General features: G+C 38.6%; 1 protein-coding gene across 2 annotated transcripts in view; it reads right to left on the bottom strand.

Moving 5' to 3' along the window:
* FRMD6 (FERM domain containing 6) overlaps positions 1-21218 on the bottom strand; it is a 238860-nt gene that overhangs the window by 82959 nt on the left and 134683 nt on the right. For both annotated transcript variants that reach the window (XM_053224458.1, XM_027065705.2), the window contains exon 4: positions 19486-19558. The gene's annotated coding sequence lies outside the window, so the exon portion shown is untranslated. The remainder of the gene's footprint in view (positions 1-19485; positions 19559-21218) is intronic.

The raw sequence follows: 21218 nt of genomic DNA, 5'->3' as shown, positions 1-21218 counted from the left end.
CATTTTATAATTCAAGAGGCTTAAGCTTTGGTGGCTGATATTTACACATTTTTGGTATAAAGAACACAATTACATAGAAGGGAAAGAGCCATAAACTGCTATAATTCACACCCCTTTACAAGTATCTTCCAAACACTGGAATAGTATTTTGAGAATTAAGATCATTCAGAATATTAAAAGACAAAAAAATTAGTTCTTTTTCATCCTTTATATATAATTCAGGGTTATTTGGGACTCAGAGTATGTTTTAATGCTGAAATATAAGTTCTAGTCAGAGAAAGAAGTCGGTCACTTGACATACTGGCTTTTAAAGAAGACCTTCCCCAAGTTAAATACTGTTCATCATTCTGGATGAAGGTCATAATACGGAAATTAGGTTCATTTTTCTTTTTGGTAATTGCTGAAGTGCAATTTAAAAAGCAAAACAAAATGCATTTGAAAGCATTCAAAATACATTTAAAGTCCTACTCTGAGGTCTTAAATCTCCACTTAGCTAATGTATATTACTTTGAGAGACAAACTAATCACATATGGAAACTTAACAGTGCAGTGATATAGTTCTGGTTTTCACTGCCTAACATTTAAAATGCTCTTTTTATTATTCTCATTGGTATATCACTATATTCTGCAAAACAAAAACACCAAAAGATTTTAAGGGGTGCCTGGGTGGCTCAGCTGGTTAAGCCTCTGACATTGTCTCAGGTCATGATCTCACAGTCCGTGGGTTCAAGTCCCACATTGGGCTCTGCGCTGACAGCTCAGAGCCTGGAGCCTGCTTCCGATTCTGTGTCTCCCTCGCTCTCTGCCCCTCCCCTCTCATGCTCTGTCTCTCTCTGTCTCTCAAAAATAAACATTGAAAAAAAATTTTAATAAAAAAAAAAGATTTTAATACTCAATAAAAGTCAGGAAAATTGATTATCAGTTATTTAATCCAGCTGTCTCATTAGTATGCACCAGGAGCCCCTAACCAAGAATGCAAATAATTATTTTGCAGAGGTAGCACAGCATAGCAATATATTAGCATGCATAACATATTATGTAGCAATCTAACACAGATGTACCTTTCCCCAATTTAGAGACACAAAGTTATAAAAATTAAATTAATTGATTCTGCTCTTTTGGCCATCAAATTTTGAGAAAACATTAGAAACAGCATAATTTAGGGGCGCCTGGGTGGCTCAGTCGGTTGAGTGTCCGACTTCAGCTCAGGTCATGATCTTACTGCTCGTGAATTTAAGCTTCACTTGGGGCTCTGTGCTGACAGCTCAGAACCTGGAGCCTGCTGCAGATTGTTTCCCTCTCTCTCTGCCCCTCCCCTGCTCACACACACTCTCTCTCTCTCAACAATAAATAAACATTAAAAAAAATTTTTTTAATAGGATAAATTAATTATCCTAGTATAAAGTTTGGTTTTAATGCAACATGTAAAACTCTACAGGAGACATATTCGAAGAGCTACTTTTCTTTCCATTCTTTTAAGGCTCTAGTTTTGCCAAAACATCACATTACTATTCCTTGAGGGCTTACATACTTGAACACTCCAGACAAAAGATTTGATAAGACTGGGAGGGTCAAGCCAGGCCCTTCACTCTTGAGAAGTGGGGCAGTGAAGGTGTTAGCTGCACAAGGTAGGATAACTGAGTACTGAGGTCTTGGAGGTGAAAGGCATAATGGCAGAGAGGCCATGCTCTTTTGAGGGATACTGTTGTGAATTAAAATAGAGTGAGGAATTAAGTGTGCGCATAGCATTTCTGCTTTTGCATGGGGCTTCACATTCCAGAGAAGATTGAGGACAAGTACAGAAAAATGTCTAGTAGAAGGGACGAGACAAGGGGTAGACTCCCTATAGGATAAAGCTTCCTGATGTATACCATTTGTGTTTATACAACAGGCCTCAATGTCCCAGAGCAGTTTTTTGGCTCTGATTCCTTGATTACTCTCTGAAAAGCTGAAAGAAAACATTCCTACCCCCAGAGATGAAGGCGACTCCCTCCATTCCCCACTGGGGGAGACAGATGGGAAAGGAAAGGAAGTAGGACCAGTTACTCCAAGTTAGGCCTCAGGCACACTCTGATTATCTTTATCTGAGATAATATTCCTGGAAGAGTCACTTTCAAACACAAATGACACCATTACAGATGTCACTGAAATTCTCTTCAGTATTTTATGACATCTTATCAATTTGTGCCAGAGACACACGGAACTAGAACAGGAGATGTGAATACCCATCTTCCAGAACACAGGCTTACAGCCTAGCTGACACTGGTTTTCTTGAGAATACCCACAAAAGCTTCATTTATGAAGAGGATTTGTGAAATGTATCCATTTGGTTTCAATTGGGTTACCTTGAGTTATATTTTAAGCACAACAAACGTGCCCTTAAGCTTCTTTTTAGTTGTTTGAAAAGGAATGATGAACAAAAATACAAGTAAGAAATGCTGGTTCTGGAATCCCACGGGAAGCTCACTGACACTAACGGCCTCTGTTGGCGGGGCCTCCAAGGAACACCCTATCCATCTGTGGTGGCTGGGATTTTGGTTATAACACAAAGTCCTGGTCTGCTGGCTATATTACCCAGTTGTACGCAAGGGAAAAAACATTTATGAACACCCGCATTAGATCCCTGTTTTCCTCTCACCTGATCCTAGATGAGAAACAAAATCTACCTTCGCTCTTGTTTGGATTGGCTATGGAACCAAATGCCAAAAAAAAATCTTAAGGAATTCTTCCATAGGCAAGGCAGTGGTTATATTTTTCTTTTACAAGAGTAGGCTAATGTATCATTCAATTAGCCTAAACAGAATTCTTATGCTTTAGTTCTTTGAAGAAAGAACACTGGTAATTAGGCATGGAGTTTGAATTAGAAACCGAGGATTGTAAGATTGTTCTCAAATGGCCTCAGATTCCAATGTTTAGTTTTGACAGGCCTGGAGAAGAAAGTGCTGGGTGATAGCATTCTTAACTAGATCTAGCTTGGAAGGTAAGACTCTTGGGGTGGAGGGGTAGGGCCAGTCCTTAAACATGCTTTTCTTTAAAAACTTGATTATGTATTTATAATTCATCTGTGTGATTTCTTGAGCAGAAAAATAGAATCAGCAGATCAGTGATTTTCCATTCTGCCCATAGTTCTGTATTAGATAATTTTTGTCCTTTACACCCCAATTTCTTAAGAGATAATGGGATATATTCTTAATATATTATTTTATGTATATATAGACCTCATATTATATATGCATCAATATAAAATATTTTCTCACGTCACTTACTTTTTTCATAGCACTTTGCTCATTATCTGAAATTATTTATAAATATGTTCACTTGTTTGTCCATGTCTCTCCCTTTAGAATTTAAGCTTCATCTGAACATAGACCTAATCTCACTAACCGCTGTGGCCCCGGCATCTAGAACAGTGTCTGGAGTATATCTCTTGATATTCCTTAATGGATATTTTATTTCTGTTTGCACCTTTCCCTCTATCTTTACTCAGACTACAGACTTTTGAAAGAGTAAGAAGAACATGAGAGGGATTTTACTAGAGCAGTGAATTATCGAATTCCTTGCCAACAAAGCATTTTGATGAGATAACTCTTGGGAACAGAGTGGTTTGAGTTGAGCAAGGGAAAAAGAAGTGGCCTTGCTTCCATTTGGTCAATGCCCTCACCTCCACGTGAAGGTATCCTACTGTCGTCTGGAGCTGCTCTATCTCTAACACATGAAGCTGCCCTGTCCACCACGTCCTGCCCTTCTACCTCTCCCACCAGAGCTGTTGTTTGGCTTGAGACTTCCAGTCACCAAAAACCCTCCCAGTTCTTCCAGTTTATTGGCCGTTTTTGGCCTCTCTTCTTTTATTTTGAATTCAGTGCCTAGGCTCACCATTTTGACTTTATTTTCCCCCGTAGCCTATGCCCCATATCTCCTTGACCTTCTACTACAGCTTTCTTAACAGCCCTAACAGGTCAACTCAGTCGCCCATTTTCTTGCATTTTGCTTTAAAGTCACCAAGGAAGACTACAGAAAATAATGAATGTGTTGATCAGTCACATCACCAAGACAACGGTTGTAGCAGTGGAGCACTTAACACAGATGCTTGGTCAACTTTTTATTCATTCCTGATTGGCTCCCTTTCCCTTTTACCATAATGTCCAGATTCTTATGTCTCTCTTCAGGTCCCTCATCCCAGTCCAAAACCCTGCTGCTGTCAAGGCTCAGCCTAGCACGTCTCTCATGGTCACTGGTCTGAAAGGTTTACCTTGTTGAATCCTTACAACAGCCCTTGGAGGGAGGCACTGTCATTATCCCTGGTTTACAGATGCCTAAGATCTTAAAGAAAGTAGGTGCTGGATCTGAAACTCAGGAAATCTGTCTCTAAGCTCACACTCTCTCCCTAAACTGTCTTGTCAGTGACTTTTTGTCAGCGATTTAGGAAGGTTTGGAAAACTAACCCTTGGCCATTACTGACTGATTGACTATTTGCACTTTAACTGAAATTATTCCCACCAAAGTTACCTCAAACTGGTACCTGTGGTTTAAGCCTTATAATCTATGATTGTGAAAAGAAAGACACAATCTGATTAAAGGAATTTCAGCATTTGTAAGGGGCGGGGGAGATATTTGTAAAACAAGGCACTTTTTAAACCCATATTTTGCAACTTTTAATCTAGTAGTTCTCTGGGCACCTGGGTGGCTCAGTTGGTTGAGCATCCAACTCTTGATTTCAGTTCAGGTCATGATCCCAGGGTCATGGGATCAAGCCCTGTGTTGGGCTCCACGCTGAGCATGGAGCCTGCTTAAGACCCTCTCTCTCTCTCTCTCTCTCTCTCTCTCTTTCCCTGCCCCCTTCCCCACTCTCTCTCTCTCTCTCTCAAATAAATTTTTAAAAAATCTAGTAGTTCTCAACTAGAGGGTGATTTTTCCCCAGAAGAACATTTGGCAGTGTCTGGAGATGTTTCTGGTTGTCACAAGTCAGGGTTGGGGGTAAGTGGGTCATTGCTACCAGTGTCTAGTAGATAGAGGCTAGGGATGCCACTAAGCATCCTACAACACAGGGCACCTCAAAACAAAGAATTATTGCTCCTAGTTGATAACCATGGGTCTAAACTTGACCAGAACATTTAGCTGCCCTGTAAGTTGGGTTGAGGGAGGGGTCCCTTTGGGGATTCTGGCTAAGCCTGCTGAAGGTCTGTCGAAGAGTGACTAGAGATGAAGAATCATTTGGAACCTACAGAGTAAGTTGTTTGGGCTGAGTTTCTCCGTCTGCTCTTCCCCAAACTTTACCTGAGTCTTTCTCTTAGCTCCAAGACACTTCATGCACATTTTATGACGTCTTGCATCACCTATTTTAGTGTATGGGGACCTGGAGAGGGAAAAGTAAGTAGGATAATCCCTGTATCTGACAAAAGCATTTTTTTACATTAGCGAAATTTCTACCTCTGGCTATAAAATTACCAATGTGGTAGAACACCATGCTCTTTGTCAACAGAGGTATAGCAAGATTTATCTCAATCCAAATTAAACAATAGGCCAAAGAAGAAAAAAGCTGGAAACACTAAAGCTTTTCACTGACATCAGTGAAGAATCAACTTTTGAGCAATTTTAGTCTTATGGATATTATTAATAAAGTATAAAGTTTATAATTTAACTAGACCTGACTAGTTATTAGCTCTTATAGTGAATAATAACTGTAATTGCTTAAATAATTCACGAAATTTTATTTTTAAGTAGTATAAATGCATATGATAGAATAAACAAATCTTTTGAACAAATAGCCACTGCCAAATATATAGAAATAAACTTTGAAAGGATCATTAGGGCTATCAATTACTTGCATGAATCATATTCATCACATTTATATTGACTAAAGCCATTTCCTAACCCTATACTTCCATTATTCTTCATATTACCAGCATTTATAATAAAGGATATATGTATGTATTCAAATATATTCAAATTTCATGAAAGCAAACCCAAGAATAACTATAAGAAGTATATCATTAACCACCATTTTCAAATATTACCTGATTTCCACTTAGACTTATTAGCTGATTTCTTTTATATAGTCATTTGCACACCTATAAATGTATCAAAACCATTTAAGAGCCAATGGCAAGGTTGGGAATCTCAATATAGTGGCAACAAACTTCAAATCATTCCTACACCCATTTGTGACCATATGTGTAGGTGCACTGTTAATGCTTATGCTAAAGTAAGATTTAAATGAAGAGGCCAGATTAAAGATACTTTAGAAATATTTAATTTGACGCCCCAAAATGCTTTAGGTACTGTAACTCCACCATCCCCTTCCAATGAATAAAACTACGTGGGAGGGGAGGTGGAGGGAAAATGTGTTAAGATGTGATTAGTAATATTTTATCACAATAAGGACGGTGACATCAGTGCAACCCATTCAACTTAGGGAAGGGTTGCCTATTTTTGATTCTTTGTGATGTAAATGGAGTTACTAAAACTATGATTTTTAATTCGGTCAATAAGAAGCCATTCAGCTAAAGATAAAACAATGGAGACTACCAGTCTTACTGAGTAACATAATTGCATCTAGTCCCCAGAAACTTCCACATCAATCTAATAGTGTATAAATGAATCAGGGTCTTAATTAACGTTTCCATAAATACGCTGAAGGGCAGCTCTGAGAAAATGGAATAGAGACTGAAGAGAATATGTAAGTAACCCAATTTCTACTTCTTCCCATTTCACAGCTTTGCTCTTCTGATGCTGTCTAGTAAACACATATATATTTCATCCCCACGGCACTGACTCACTCAGGACTTTGGAAGGTGACACCTCATTGATAAATTCAAAGTTGCGTGGATAGATACTATTTTGTTCTATGAATGACAAGTAACTTCAGAAGAATAGTTTCCAGGAATACAATGCATTTAAAATAATGACAGGTGATTGTTTATTGGTCATTTACTGTGGCTTAGGTACTATGCCAAATGTTTTAAGTTTACTATCATAACAGCCACCCTATGAGATAGATACCATCACAATTCCTATTTTACAAATAAGGAAACTAGGGCACAAATTTAAATAGCCCACTAGTATTGGAGTTTTTAAATAATTTTTGTAAAAAACAAAATAGAAAAAGTCACATGAAAATAATGGAAATGCCCAGATTTGATATATTTTTTAAGTTTATTTATTTTGAGAGACAGAGAGGGAGAGAGAGAATCCCAAGCAGGCTCCACACTGTCAGTGCAGAGTCCGATGCAGGGCTCAAATTCAAACTGTGAGATCATGACCTGAGCCGAAACCAAGAGGCAGACGCTTAACTGACTTGAGCCATCCAAGTGCCCCTGATAAAATTTTTAAAATCTAACACTAAGGTGTCCACTTTTTTAGCAGAGTGACTTTCAGACAGCAAGCTATGGTATTAGAAAATGTGCAGAAGTACCCACGATATGGACCCACTCAAACTGTATGTGGGACAGGAAGGGCTGGGAACAAAATTCTCAGCCCTGTTTTCAGTGGGTAGAATTACATGAGGTCATTTGGCAAGAAGGCACCCAGAGGGCAGTGCTTGATGATACCTTTCCACTCCACCAGCTGTAAATTGGCCCGTGTTTTAAATTGATCAGACTAAAGGAATGATGACCAGGGCTCTCAGGTAAGTAACTACACCCCTCTGCATTCATCTGCAACTCCACTTTTTCCTTTCAAGTTTCCAGTGACTTCATTTGAGCCACACCACTACATAAAGGAGAGAGGTGGACAGTTCAGGGGAACATTTGAGGAGCCAATTGGCAGTCCCTAGAATCACCTCTGCCTTTAGTCTCCATGATTTTAGCATTGCTAGAGCCAGGTTGTAAAATCTAGCATGTGACATGAGCCTCCTAGGTCAGCTGTGGCTCCCAGAACAGTGGCTGTCAACCCTGAGCCTCCAGGAGGAATTCAAACAATGCAGAACCACCCACAGCTGGAGGCTCCCAGTCTGAATGAGGTGGTAGAGACCAAATAAATTACTGTTCCCACTGGCACTGAGGCTTGGGCACCATGGTATCCTGTCTCATTCGACTCATTATCCATGGAAAGAACTTGGCAAATTTTTTATTTCTTAAATCAAAGATTTCCCTAATACTCTTTGCAACTTGGAGAACTCTTGAAGAAAATGTCCTTGAGTTTCAAGAAAAGCCACCCATCAAAATCTTTTGGGGATTTAGGGAGAGATGACTTAAATTGGGATGATTTTTAAAAACTGTTTTAGGGTGGGGCACCTGGGTGGCTTACTCAGTTAAGCATCTGACTTTGGTTCGGGTCATAATCTCATGGTTTGGGAGTTTGAGCCTCACATGGGGCTCTGTGCTGACAGCTCGGAGCCTGGAGTCTGCTTCAGATTCTGGGTCTCCCTCTCTTTCTGCCCCTCCCCTGCTCATGCTGTCTCTGTTTCTCAAAAACAAAGAAGCATTTAAAAAAAAATTAAAAACCGTTTTAGGTGGAGGGTGCCTGGGTGGTTCAGTTGACTGAGCTTCCGACTTTTGACTTGCGCTCAGGTCCCAATCTCACGGGCTGTGAATTCTATCTCCACATCAGTTTCTGCACTGACAGCGTGGAACCTGCTTGTGATTCTCCCTGACCTTTTCTCTCTGCCCCTCCCCTGCTCATTTGTGCATGTGCTCAAGCTCTCTCCAATACATAAACATTAAAAAAAAAAAAAAACTTTTAGGTGGGTAAAGGGATGGGTAAAACAGGTGATGGGGATTAAAGCGTGCACTTGCTGTGATGAGCCCTGGGTGATGTATGGAAGTCCTGGATCACTATGTTGTACATGTGAAACTGATATTACACTGTATGTGAACTAACTGCAATTTAAATAACAACTTAAAAAACAAAAACCGTTTTAGATGGATTTATGGATGACATTAATGAAGATATAAACATATCAGTTTGTATTATGAATTTCACCTTTATCCTCACCTTTCAAAATTGCTCTGTTTGCAAGTCCTCCTTCAAAACAAAATCTCTTTAGCTTTGTGACCTGTTATGCTAATTACCAGAGAAAAAATATTTTTCTTGTTCTCCATCCCCTTTACATTTGTTTTTATTTCTTTGAGTACAGTTAACGCACAATGTTATGTTAGTCTCAGGGGTACAACTCAGGGATTTGACAAGTTTATATATTATACTAATGTTCACCACAAGTGTATGTACCATCTTTCCATTATATCACTATGACAGTATCATTGACTGTATTCCTTAGGCTTTGCCTTTTATTTTCGTGACTTATTCACGAACTGGAAGCCTGCATCTCCCTCTCCCCTTCACCCATTTTGCCCAACTCTCCAGCCCCTTCTCTCCCTCTGGCATCCATCAGTTCTCTGTATTTATAGGTCTGGTTCTGCTTTTTGTTTATTCATTTGTTTGGTTTTTTTGTTTGTTTTGTTTTGTTTTCGATTCCAAATATGAGTGGAATCATATGATATTTGCCTTTCTCAGTCTGACTTATTTCACTTAGCATAATACCCTCTAAGTTTGTTTTTAGATACATCAAGCGTTGCAATTGTGTGCGGGCAGGATAAAATGTTGTTGCTAATTGTACTGGTCTGCGGTGCTGATAACATGCCATTTGCTTTATGTCAGTTTTTCCCCCCAGCAACTATTTCTAGCCAATGGTATCACTTTTATGTGTAATGCTTCCAAAAATTAAAAATAAAAATTTGCAAAAGTACGTTCCTAAAGTTAGGGAATTACACATATATTTAACATCATTCATTTGCATACTAAATGGGGACATATCAATTATAGAGTAAAATTAGTTTTTAAAGATTTTTCACTTAATGGTTGCTATATAAAATGCTTATTCTTCTCCTTACATAGGAAGCACATCCATACAAATAAAGTCCCCTGCCAGTTATCTTAAAGAAAAACAAAACTTTATTTTTTAAATGTAAAAGACACCTGCTATTCCACGTAAAATGTGTAATGCGGGTGAGAAGATGGTTCAGAATGAAGCTGGCCTTTTCTTCCCTATGGTTGCTTCTGTCTTGCCTTGGTCAGCCCCCTGGGTGGGGGAAGTCTCTCCTACCCCTCTGGGCCTCCCTCTCTGGGTGCAGAATCAGGACAGAAGAACAGCTACTCCATGGCCTTTGGGAAATGATCACTGTACCTTGTAATAATGACAGTCCTTTTGGAGGTCACCTCCCACATCATGGCCTTTTTCCTCTAGATTTGATCTTCAAATTGGACTTCACATATAAAAAAGTGGCATTTGAACAGCATTTCGCAGTTTTTAAACCACAAAGCATCTCATTTGCCTCTTGGCAACAGTACAGGGACTTGAGGACCATCTTCAACACAGGTCAGCATTTCACAAGGCTGCTTCTCCATAGCTGCCCGGAATGGGCCAACAGCACATAGCCAGACAGGGAAATGGTCAACTATAGGCAAATATGACAAATTGACTAAAGCAATTCAATTAACTGTGGAGAGGCCTAGGACTGCAGGGTAGGGGTGGGCAGGAGCAGGCAAGCAACGACCCCCCCCCCCCCCCCCACCGCTGCCTTCCTCGTTTATTCTGCAGATGTGAGCATAAACAGGTCAGAGTGAAGAGACAGGTACACAGCAAATGTTTTACTGTGTTCTTTAGTAGGGAAAACAATGTTTTCCCAGATAAAGGATATTTGGAAAAGACCAGTTGTAGCTGCTTTATTGGGTGATTACTACATGTCAGGCGCTCTCCTAAGTGCTTTTGTTTTGTTTTGTTTTCATTTAATTCTTATGCCTCTCACAAGCCTGTGAAGTAGGTAGCATTATTTTTTTTTTCTTTTTGTAATCACTTTAAAAAGATGAGGTAACTGGGTCATGGAGAAGTCCCTTGTCCTAAGAGCTATTTTCCCCCCAGCTTTATTGAGATATAATTGACATATAACATTGATGATTTGATATACACATAAGTAGCAAAATGATTACCACAATAAGATTAGTTAACACATCTATCCTTATCTAAGTTCTAAATCCAGGATTCAAACCCAAACAATCTGACTGCAGAGAATATGTTCTTAACAGCTGGATATGCTGCCTTCTGATAAAATTTACTTCAAATATTAAAAGAAATGAGAGCACATTAAACGGTTTCCTAAATATACTCGTTTAAAACATGAACAACAAAGAGCCTTTACTTATATGTGAAAGTTTTTTCTGGCCAGTACCTGGGCTCATATAATTCAGAACAGTGCTGAGTCTGTGCACAAGGCTATGCCAGCCTCTGTCTACTTAATATTGAAAAAGATAGGAAGCTTAACACAAGGCAGTGGTCAACACAAGGCACTGGTCAGCAGCCTCTGGGAGAAGAATAATTAAAAAAAAAAGGAATTTTAGAGCTGGAAGGAAACCTAGATAATTTAATCTCACCTTTTCATTTTATAACTGAGCAAGCTAAAGCTCAGATTAAGTGGCTTTACCCAGGGTACAAACAGCTAAATAGTAGCAGAGCCAGGATTCCAACCCAGGCTTTCTGTCTGCATTCTCTGTTACTCTAAGGTGCCTCCAAATTTGTGAGAGAGTATTTTCCATTTCCTTTTCAAATGTTTTAAGGAACGTCAAAAGCTAATATCCATGTATTTAAGTAAATTTATCTGAATTTATTTTTGCCTCTATTATATACAATGGTAAATGGAAATATATTTGGATTTCCCAAGGGTACTTGAATTTCATGAGTTTTACATTTCCTACAAAGGGGCCAGGCTCAGCAATTTAATTTTCATGGGCTAAGAGCTCTGATTAAAGCCTTTACCTTGACAAATAATTGGTTTTGAGAATAGGGGATAGAGCTAATTCAGAGATATGATAAGCATTCATTCATTTACTCAGACATGTATTACATGCCTATTATGTTTTAGGCACTGTGCTAGGTATAGCTCATACAAATATAATTACGACATAGTTCTTTCCCTTTAGGTATATGTTTTCACTTTGTTTCCTATTAGCAAAGGATCTGATATATTCTTGATGTTCTCAAATGAGGCTGATGTCTCCCAAGGTGTATGAAGAGTATTAATTGTGGTATACACCACGATTATTACAATGATTTTTGATGGTGAGAGACAAGCATTTTCAAAAACTAGTTATATGTTCATTTCAATGTATTTTAGAAAAACCAAAACAGCTCAAAATCCATATTTAATAGATGTTATGGCTTAGGACATGGCTAATTATGCTCATGATCCATTTTATTTTTTTTATTTAAAAAAAATTTTTTTAACTTTTATTTATTTTTGAGACAGAGAGAGACGGAGCATGAACGGGGGAGGGTCAGAGAGAGAGGGAGACACAGAATCGGAAGCAGGCTCCAGGCTCTGAGCCATCAGCCCAGAGCCCGACGCGGGGCTTGAACTCACAGACCGCGAGATCGTGACCTGAGTTGGAGTTGGACGCTTAACCGACTGAGCCACCCAGGCGCCCCACTCATGATCCATTTTATGCAGACCATATGAACTACGGGTATGAAGCTCAGGCATGTTCCGTAAACCCTCTTCCATAACATTTCCGAAGTATGACAATACGGATTTTTTAAAGTTTATTTATTTATTTTGAGAGAGAGAGAGTGCACATGAGTGCCTGAGCACGCACGCAAGTAGGTGAAGGGCAGAGAGAGGGAGAGAGAGAAACCCAAACAGGCTCCGTGCTGACATGGGGCTCAATCTCACCAACTGTGAGATCATGACCTGAGACTAAATTAAGAATCAGACACTTAACTGACTAAGGCACCCAGGCACCCTGACAATATGGATTTTTGAAAGTACAGATGATATGGAGGCACCTGGGTGGCTTAGTCAGTTAAGTGTCTGATTTTGGCTCAGGTCATGAACTCAAGACTCGTGAGTTCGAGCCCCACCTCAGGCTCTGTGCTGACATCTTAGAGCCTGGAGCCTGCTTCTGATTCTGTGTGTGTCTCTCTCTCTGTCCCTCCCCTGCTCATGCTCTGTCTCTCCTTCAAAAATAAATAAAAAATATTTTTTTAAAAGTGCAGATGATATGGATTAATAGCATAGATTCTGCATGTACTGAATTTCTGTGTTCATCACTGCATTTTTTAAGAAAATGTATCAAATTGTGACTTCTGAAGTTGACTCATTTAATATGTGAAGTATAATATGTAACTTTATTAGGTTAATTATGCATAATGCCATTCTCTAAGCAACTTAGTTTTAGCTACACATATTAGAATTGATTAGTTATTATTATTTATATTGTTTGCTTTTATATGTTTGACTTATGAAATGTAACATTACTTTTGATTATAATTTTATGGTTACCTTATAATTATGACAAGTTATTCACTTTTTCATTCTTAATTCAACTATGTGTTTGCATTACAAACAGTAAACATCAAAACTAATTAGTAAAAACAAGCCACATTACACTTACTTGTTTAATGAGATGGTTGAGCTTTTAGTTAGCATCTGTAGCTTTAACCTGCATATCTGCGCAACAGGCTTTTTGCTATATTAAAACTCTCTCACACGCCTACATCACTGCTTTGTAAGCTCTTAAAAAACAACATACCAGGCCATGAATGACTAGGCGAGGTGTAAAGGCTATAGCATTCCAGAGGAAGCTAGCATCTCAGCCTTCGTCACTAAAAACCGCTGATAGTAGGATTGTTAAAAAGAGCGAGTGACAGAGAAGAGGAGGGAAACAACAGAGGACTCTTAGGACCAGTCTCCAGAGAGTCTGATTTCATAGATTGGGGCTGACTGATTATTCTGCATTAAAAAAAAACTCATCAACACCAAAATATTCAAACCTACAGAAAAATATTGTATAAAATCCTCACCTGTCCCATTACTCAGATTGAAGTTATTAATATTTTGCCAAATTTGCTTCATCTATTTTTTAAAGGATTTTACAGCAAATCCTTAGCATCCTAACATTTCATACAAAACACTTGAGTATGCATCCTTAAAAACTGGCATTTTGCTCATAACCAGATACCATTATCATACCTAACAAAATTAATAATTCCTTAGCCTTCAAGCTTTCTATGTATCGCCAAAATGTCTTCTTATAGTTGGTCTGTTGAAATCCAGATCTAAATAAGTGCCATGCATTGCATTTCATTATTATATGAGTTAGGGTTTTTTTTTTAAGTTTATTTATTTATTTTGAGAGAGAGAGAGAGAGAAAGAGAAAGTGCTTGTGTAAGTGGGGGAGGGGCAGAGAGAGAGAGAGAGAGAGAGAGAGAGAGAGAGAGAGAATTCCAAGTGGGCTCCACATTGTTAGTGCGGGGCTTGACGTCATGAACTGCGAGATCATGACCTAAGCCAAAGTCAGATACCTAACCAACTTTGTGACCCAGGCACCCCTAGTTTGTTTTTTCAATGAAAAATTCCCGTTTCATGTGAAACTACCATTAAGCAGCGCTCAGTCAGGTTGGCCCTTTAGGCTTTTACAAGAAAATTCAGATTTAGAAAGGTCATAGATTTCATTTCTCCTTTAACATATTTCTACGCTCTGTGGGTTTACCAGTCAGGGTCCTTTTATGGGCGATATGAGATGGAATGTGGGTGAAATGGAAAGAGGTTCCCGCGTGTGTGAACTTTGAATAGACAAGAAACCGTACTCCTAAAGCAATTGCAAATTTCCTGTCTTTCCCCAAAATGTTTTACAAAATGTTCCCGTGATTAAGTTTTTCTTCTCAACGTATAAACTTGAGGAATCACCATGTTGTACACTTGAAAGTAATATAACATTGTGTGTCAACTACACTTAAAAAAAAGGTTTTCTTTTCAATTCAAGCAGTTCAGGAAATACTCTGTGCAACATGCCCCTCTTGGAGGCTCATGATGTACATTTAACATATTAAAGGCTCTTTGGTATTACACAAATTTTACTCTGTGTTTCCCAAACTTATCTGATTATGGAGTCGGGTCTCTTTTCCCCACAGATCCCCTATTAACATCTTTTGGAACATAGTTTGAGAAGTGCACTGATCTTTGCTACAATTATTATTGCTTTGATTAGGTACACCAATAACCATCTGTTCTGGCAGAGCACTTTAATAATCACATTTGTTAGTTTTCCTCTCACTCTTAGTTTTAATCCCACTGAAAGATATGTGCTATTAAGTACATGATATGAGCCCAGTAACAAAATGCTGCCAGTTAGGATTTAACTTAAAACCCTAAAATTTGAAGAACTTAATTGGTAAAAATTAAAATAATCCCCAATTACCTGTGTTGGCTGTTGCTAAGAGAAAAAGTAATTTCAGAATGTATCACTCATATCCTCATCTCCCATCCCCTGTCCCTTTTACCACATTTCTAACCCTTGCCTGAACAACCTCTAAGTTGGTGCTCTAAGGAATAGAAGAACTTCAGGAAATAGCGACATTTCCGTTGAAACTAGGCATCATAAGGGGCGCCTGGGTGGCTTGGTCGGTTGAGCGTCCGACTTCGGCTCATGATCTCACGGTCCATGAGTTCAAGCCCCGCGTCAGGCTCTGTGCTGACAGTTCAGAGCCTGGAGACTGTTTCAGATTCTGTGTCTCCCTCTCTCTCTGCCCCTTCCCTGTTCATGCTCTGTCTCTCTCTGTCTCAAAAATAAATAAACGTTAAAAAAAAATTTAAAAAAAAAGAAACTAGGCATCATAAAGATGAGTTCTCACTTTTTCTTTCATGGTGATCACATAAACATATATGAAAAACAAATGAAGTAAGAAACACATAAATCAAATATTCCTAAAGACAAAGATTAAGGAGGCCTCCACTCTGAAATCTGTAAAGGTATGTTTTTGTTGTCTTGAGAGAGAGAGAGTTCCTCCAAGCGCCCTGTAGCATCTTCTAACTGCTCCTCTCCATCTGTACACTGCTGTGACCGCCACCATGCAGGGATGCCAGGTGGTGGTGGGTGGCAATGACATCAGTAAAGATTCCACTCACCCGAGGGAAGCAGAACTATTACTCAAAAAATGTACCAGTTTAATTCTGGAACTTCTTAGTTCCTCACTCTGGGTGGTAAAAATGTCTCTGTGGATTTTTGCTGCACTATCTGGGCAAGTACTTGGGATGAACAATCTTTTCTCAGCTGGGGGAAAAATCAAAATGCCTATTCAATAAACAAGAACACCATTTCTCCCCATTCCTCCTTAAGCTGTGAGATTGATTCCTCCTCTCCAAGGTTTGAACTTTGTGTGTGTGTGTATGTATGTATGTGTGTGTGTGTGTGTGCATAATATATATATATATAAATATATATAATGTATATATATATTATATATATATATATATATATATATATATATATATATATATAATATATATATATATATGGCACCCAACTACAGAAATAAGGCCTGGACCACAAGATAATTATTGGCTGTACAATGTAGTTATAATAATTGACCACTGTAAATCTCATTGTTGTATTTTCTCATTAGTTAGCATTTACATTAACTTTTCCCCCTGCTCGTCAGAATTTTTATCCTTTGTTTTTTTCTCTCGGTTGGCACAGTGAAATAAGATTGGATTCCAACTAGGTGACCTGGGTTTAAAACCCAGCTCCACTTACTAAGTGTGTGTCCTTATGCTATTTACCTAACCTCTCTTCACCTGTGGAATGGTGATTGTAAAATTACCTCAAGGATTATGAGAATTTCACCATGTGAAAAATATGAAAATACTCATCTCATATCCAGTATGTGGGCAATTGGCAGATGTTGAGCTCTTTGCTTTCTTTTCTTTTCCTCTGCTTGCATTATTTATCACTCGATCCCATCATTTCAGGAAGAAAATCAAGAATACATGACTTCCCTGAATGTGTGGGATTTTCTTTGACATGATACCAGGATATAGCACCGTGAAAGGCTTATCCTAAAGGGATCTGCTTCAATTTGTCGGAGCAGATGAGAATCTGTTGGAGAAGCAGCTGTCCAGGTAGCTGGAGGAAGGATACAGGTGAGCACGGAACTTCTACTCCTGCCCACATCAAGTATTAGGTTTTTGCTTTTGTTTTTAACTTATTCTAATTGGCCAAAACAAGTAATGGAAACTAAGCATTCCTTTTCTGCTTGTATAGACATCAAAGGGTCTGTTTCAAGTTGTAAGGAGACTCTGGTCCATGAGGAATGTTTGTGATCCTACTGTATGAGCATAATTGAAGTGACTGACAATAGCAAGTGTTGACAAGGATGTGGAGAAACCAGAATCCTCTTCTGTTGCTCACAGGTGGGTAAAATATATTTTTCAGTTTGAAAAATAATTTGGTGGTTTCTTAAGAAGTTAAACCTACCACCTCTCCCAGCAATTTTGTTCTTAGGAATCTACCCCAGAGAAATGAAAACAAATATCCACACAAAGGCATGTATGTGACTGTTCATAGCAGCATTATTTATAATAGCAAAAGACTAGAAACAATCCAAATGTCTATCATTTGGTACATGGACGGTGGAATAGTATTCAGCAGTAAAAAGGAACAAACGACCGCAACAAGTATAAAACTCAAAAACATTATGTTAAGTGAAAGAAGTCAGATGCAAAAGACCTACTGGATGATTCCATTTAAATGTCTAGAAAAGGCAAATCTATAGAGACAGAGAAGATATTGGTAGTCACCTGGGGTCAGGTGTAGAAATAGGGATTAACTGAAAACAGAGATAAACGATTTTTGGAGAGATGTTGGAAATGTCCTCAAAGTGGATTGTGGTGATGATTAAATAACTCTAAGTTTATTAAAAAGTCATGAAATTATAGATGCACCTAAAATAGATTTTATAATATGTCAATTATACCTCAATAAAGTTGTTTAAAAAAATATTTATCATTATTCAGTTAATGAGATGATCTCCACATCAAAAGTAACAGTCAGAGATTGTAGAGGATATCATCATCAGGCTGTATTCTTGGAAACAGTCCCACATCTGTCTTTAAGCTCAAATATTGGGGCGCCTGGGTGGCTCCGTTGGTTATGCAGCCGACTTCACCTCAGGTCATGATCTCATGGTTCATGGGCCCCGCATGGGGCTCTATGCTGACAGCTTGGAGCCTACTTCAGATTCTGGTCTCCTCTCTCTGCCCCTCCCCTGCTCACACACATACACACACACACACTCTCTCTCTCTCTCAAAAACAAATAAAATATTTAAAAAAAATTTTTAAGCTCAAATATTATTATTTAATGACTTTGATTATAAACAACTCCAAAGCTCCAACTTTCCAACTGGGTAAGGAATGGGGTGGTGAGCAAGGGGAGAAGCAGGATTGGGTGATGGTAGCCACAGGAGAGAGATGAGCATTCCAGAGCTACTTCTGTTTATCAATAGCAGGAATGGAGACAGTAGGATGCCTGTATGGTCTGGTCTTTTGAGGACCTGGACCCAAGATAGCCATCCCACCATTTTTCATCTTGCCCAGAAGTTTCTCTTTGCCTCACCTCTCCTTCACTCTCCCTTTTTCTTGATTTCCAACCTCCTTGGGCTGTGCTTTGCTATCTGTTAGTCCTTCAGTCATCTGTGCACCAGGGTGTCCTATCTGACTAGACCTTCTGAAGTATCTTAACCCTTACATGTAATAGTTTAAACCAAGGAAAACCCTATGCTTCAATCATTATTTTCCTTATACTAATGAAACTCATAAAACCTCTTTCTAGGTCTCATTCACAAACTTATACCTGAGAAGCTAAGGTTATTAATTTGCAACTTACATTGTGGAAGAAAGTGAATGTGGATGAGAATCTCAAAGAATAGTGAAGCTTGACTATTTTGGAACTTGATAATTTAATAATTCTCCTGTTCACTTCATTCAGCCCCAGTAGTTCAGAGTAAAATTATCAAGAGAGAGGAAGCACTGTTTTTATGCAGATAAATGTGATATACTCCTAATACTGATGGTTGCCATTCTACAGTCATATCAAGAATAATCAGAAATGTATGAGTCAACTAAACCATAATTTGGCATATGGTGCTTATTTAAAGTAAAAGCCTATTTAAAATCTACTTTTAAAAAATTGAAAATACCCTCCCAAACCTGTACCTGCCAGGTGAATAATTCAGATATTGAATCATATGGGCTTCTTTTCTATAAGAAGCTTATAGTATTTTACAAATAATAGCTAATAGTAACTGATCTATTCCGATGTCCCAGGCAACCTATTTAATCTTACGAATAGGAGCAATAGTTACTCACATTTTTTACAAATGAGAAAAGTAACACAGAGGTTTTCTGTTCAAAGTGACAGTTGATAAGTAACATAACCAGGATTCAAGTCCAGGTCTTTCTGACTCCAAAGCCAGTGTCTTCAGTCACTACACCGTACATCTAAACAGACCTCCTGATAATATCTTGCAAAAACTGTCACCCTCATTTTTTAAAAAATGGAGAAGCCACAGGGGACATGGCATATGACTCACTCAAGAATAGCCAATAAGTTGGTTCTCTGTACATTTCTGTCCTGGGCTCCTCTTCAGCGCTTTATAAATTGTTCACCAGGTTATAAGACTCTCTTGAACAGGACTCTCTTCTTTTATAGGGTACTTACCTGAGCTCTAGCTATAGGCTCCAGACAGCCAGAACAATTCAGACTCTTCATTTTCTGGAAATCACTGGAGTGGCTGAAAATAAAAGAACCGTTTGTATTTAGCTTACCAGGTCATCAGAGCCAATTAAGGAGCAGTTTTGTTCACTTTACATTTAATGCAAAGATTTTGGCATCACTTCCACTGAGGAAGAGACATGAGATGATGGATCAGTGACATTATCATGTGGTGGATATATGCATGTATTTTAAGTAACTAAAACTCATCCTTTTACTTAAGGCACGCCATTATATATCAAATCCCTTTAAAATCTCTCTTCAGTATGTTTCAGAATTGTTTATCTTCTTAATCTGACATCAGGCAAGAGTAGCAGAGGAGAAATCCTGAGAATGGAATGAATGATTTACAGAGGAATATGATTTAAAATCTTTCATTGTGGAGATGTGACTGCTGCTATATTAACTGTGCAAAACAACCCAGTCCCCAGATTAATAATGATAAGAGGTTGCACGGGCAAGCCTGGCAACTTCAATCTTTCCTATTTTCCCTCTAGAGTTCTCTGATCATGAGTGCAAGTGGTGGCACTCAATGATTTTTATTTTCCCTAAGTAAAAGAAATCTCAAAACTCTTTAATCTGTTTGGTAAATTAACAGAAAATAGGATCATTATTTCCAGGTCTCTGTTTCATAACCAATAATAACTCCAATTTATTGAGAACCTACTATATAGGTTCTATATAGTATATATAGAACTATAGTGCCTATATAGAAGTTCTATATAGTTCCAATTTATTGAGCGCCTATATAGAAGGCGTTGTACATGGAATTTCACATTTCTTATTTCTAATCCTGATAACTAGGCAAGTTAAGTCTTCTTATTCCTATTGACAGGGGAAAAAACCCAAATACCTGAGGACAAGGGAGATTAAAAAATTCTGTCTGACTCCGAACTCATGTGCTGTCCATCATGCTATCTTGCTCTTCACCAAATCTGGGAGTATCATCAAGGATTAGATTTTTTTTTTTTTTTGGCCACTTAAACAAACACTGTCAGTTGCCTACTTCATGCCTAAATAAACCTAGGATATGACAACCCCTCCCCCCAAATAAGACATGAACCTTGTTCATCAGGAGCTCCTAATTCAGTAAAGAGAAAAGAACAGAATTAAGTTATAAAAAGAATGACTTAGACAGTATATGCTAGGGGAATATAGAGAGGGGCAGTTATGAGCTGATGAGAATGGGTATAGCTTCCTCAAATGAAGCCAGGCCTAGGTGGGCCTCACAGAAGGCACGGTTTGGATAGCAGAGAAGAGAGACAAGAGCATTCTACAAAGACCTGGAAGTAAGAATGGGCATGTTGCATTGAAGAACAGTGAGGACACCCACCTGTGATGGGTCAGTGTGATGGGGTTTCTGCTGGGGAGCAAAAAGATTTGAATGTTACAGTGACATATCCTATGGCAGCCTGTGACACTAAGGAGATTCCATTCCAGTCAGGGTCCAGGGAATAGTTACTCAGGTACTGCTTCCTGTCTTGGGTAAAAATCTGTCTATTTTTTTTTTGCCAGCATATAAGAAGAAGAAAAGAAAGGGAAAAAAAGAAAGGAAAGGGAAGGGAAGGGAACGGAACGGAACGAAACGGAACGGAAGAAGTCAGGGGAATCCCAGAAGGGTCATAGGACAAATGTAGGGTTAGAAATCAGAATTTCTGGGTTTTGTTTTCAGTTTCAGT

This window comes from Acinonyx jubatus, chromosome B3 (assembly GCF_027475565.1).
Source record: "Acinonyx jubatus isolate Ajub_Pintada_27869175 chromosome B3, VMU_Ajub_asm_v1.0, whole genome shotgun sequence".
Taxonomy (NCBI): Eukaryota; Metazoa; Chordata; class Mammalia; order Carnivora; family Felidae; genus Acinonyx; species Acinonyx jubatus.
Note: the sequence above shows the minus strand (reverse complement) of the source record. Positions and strands in the feature narration are given on the sequence as shown.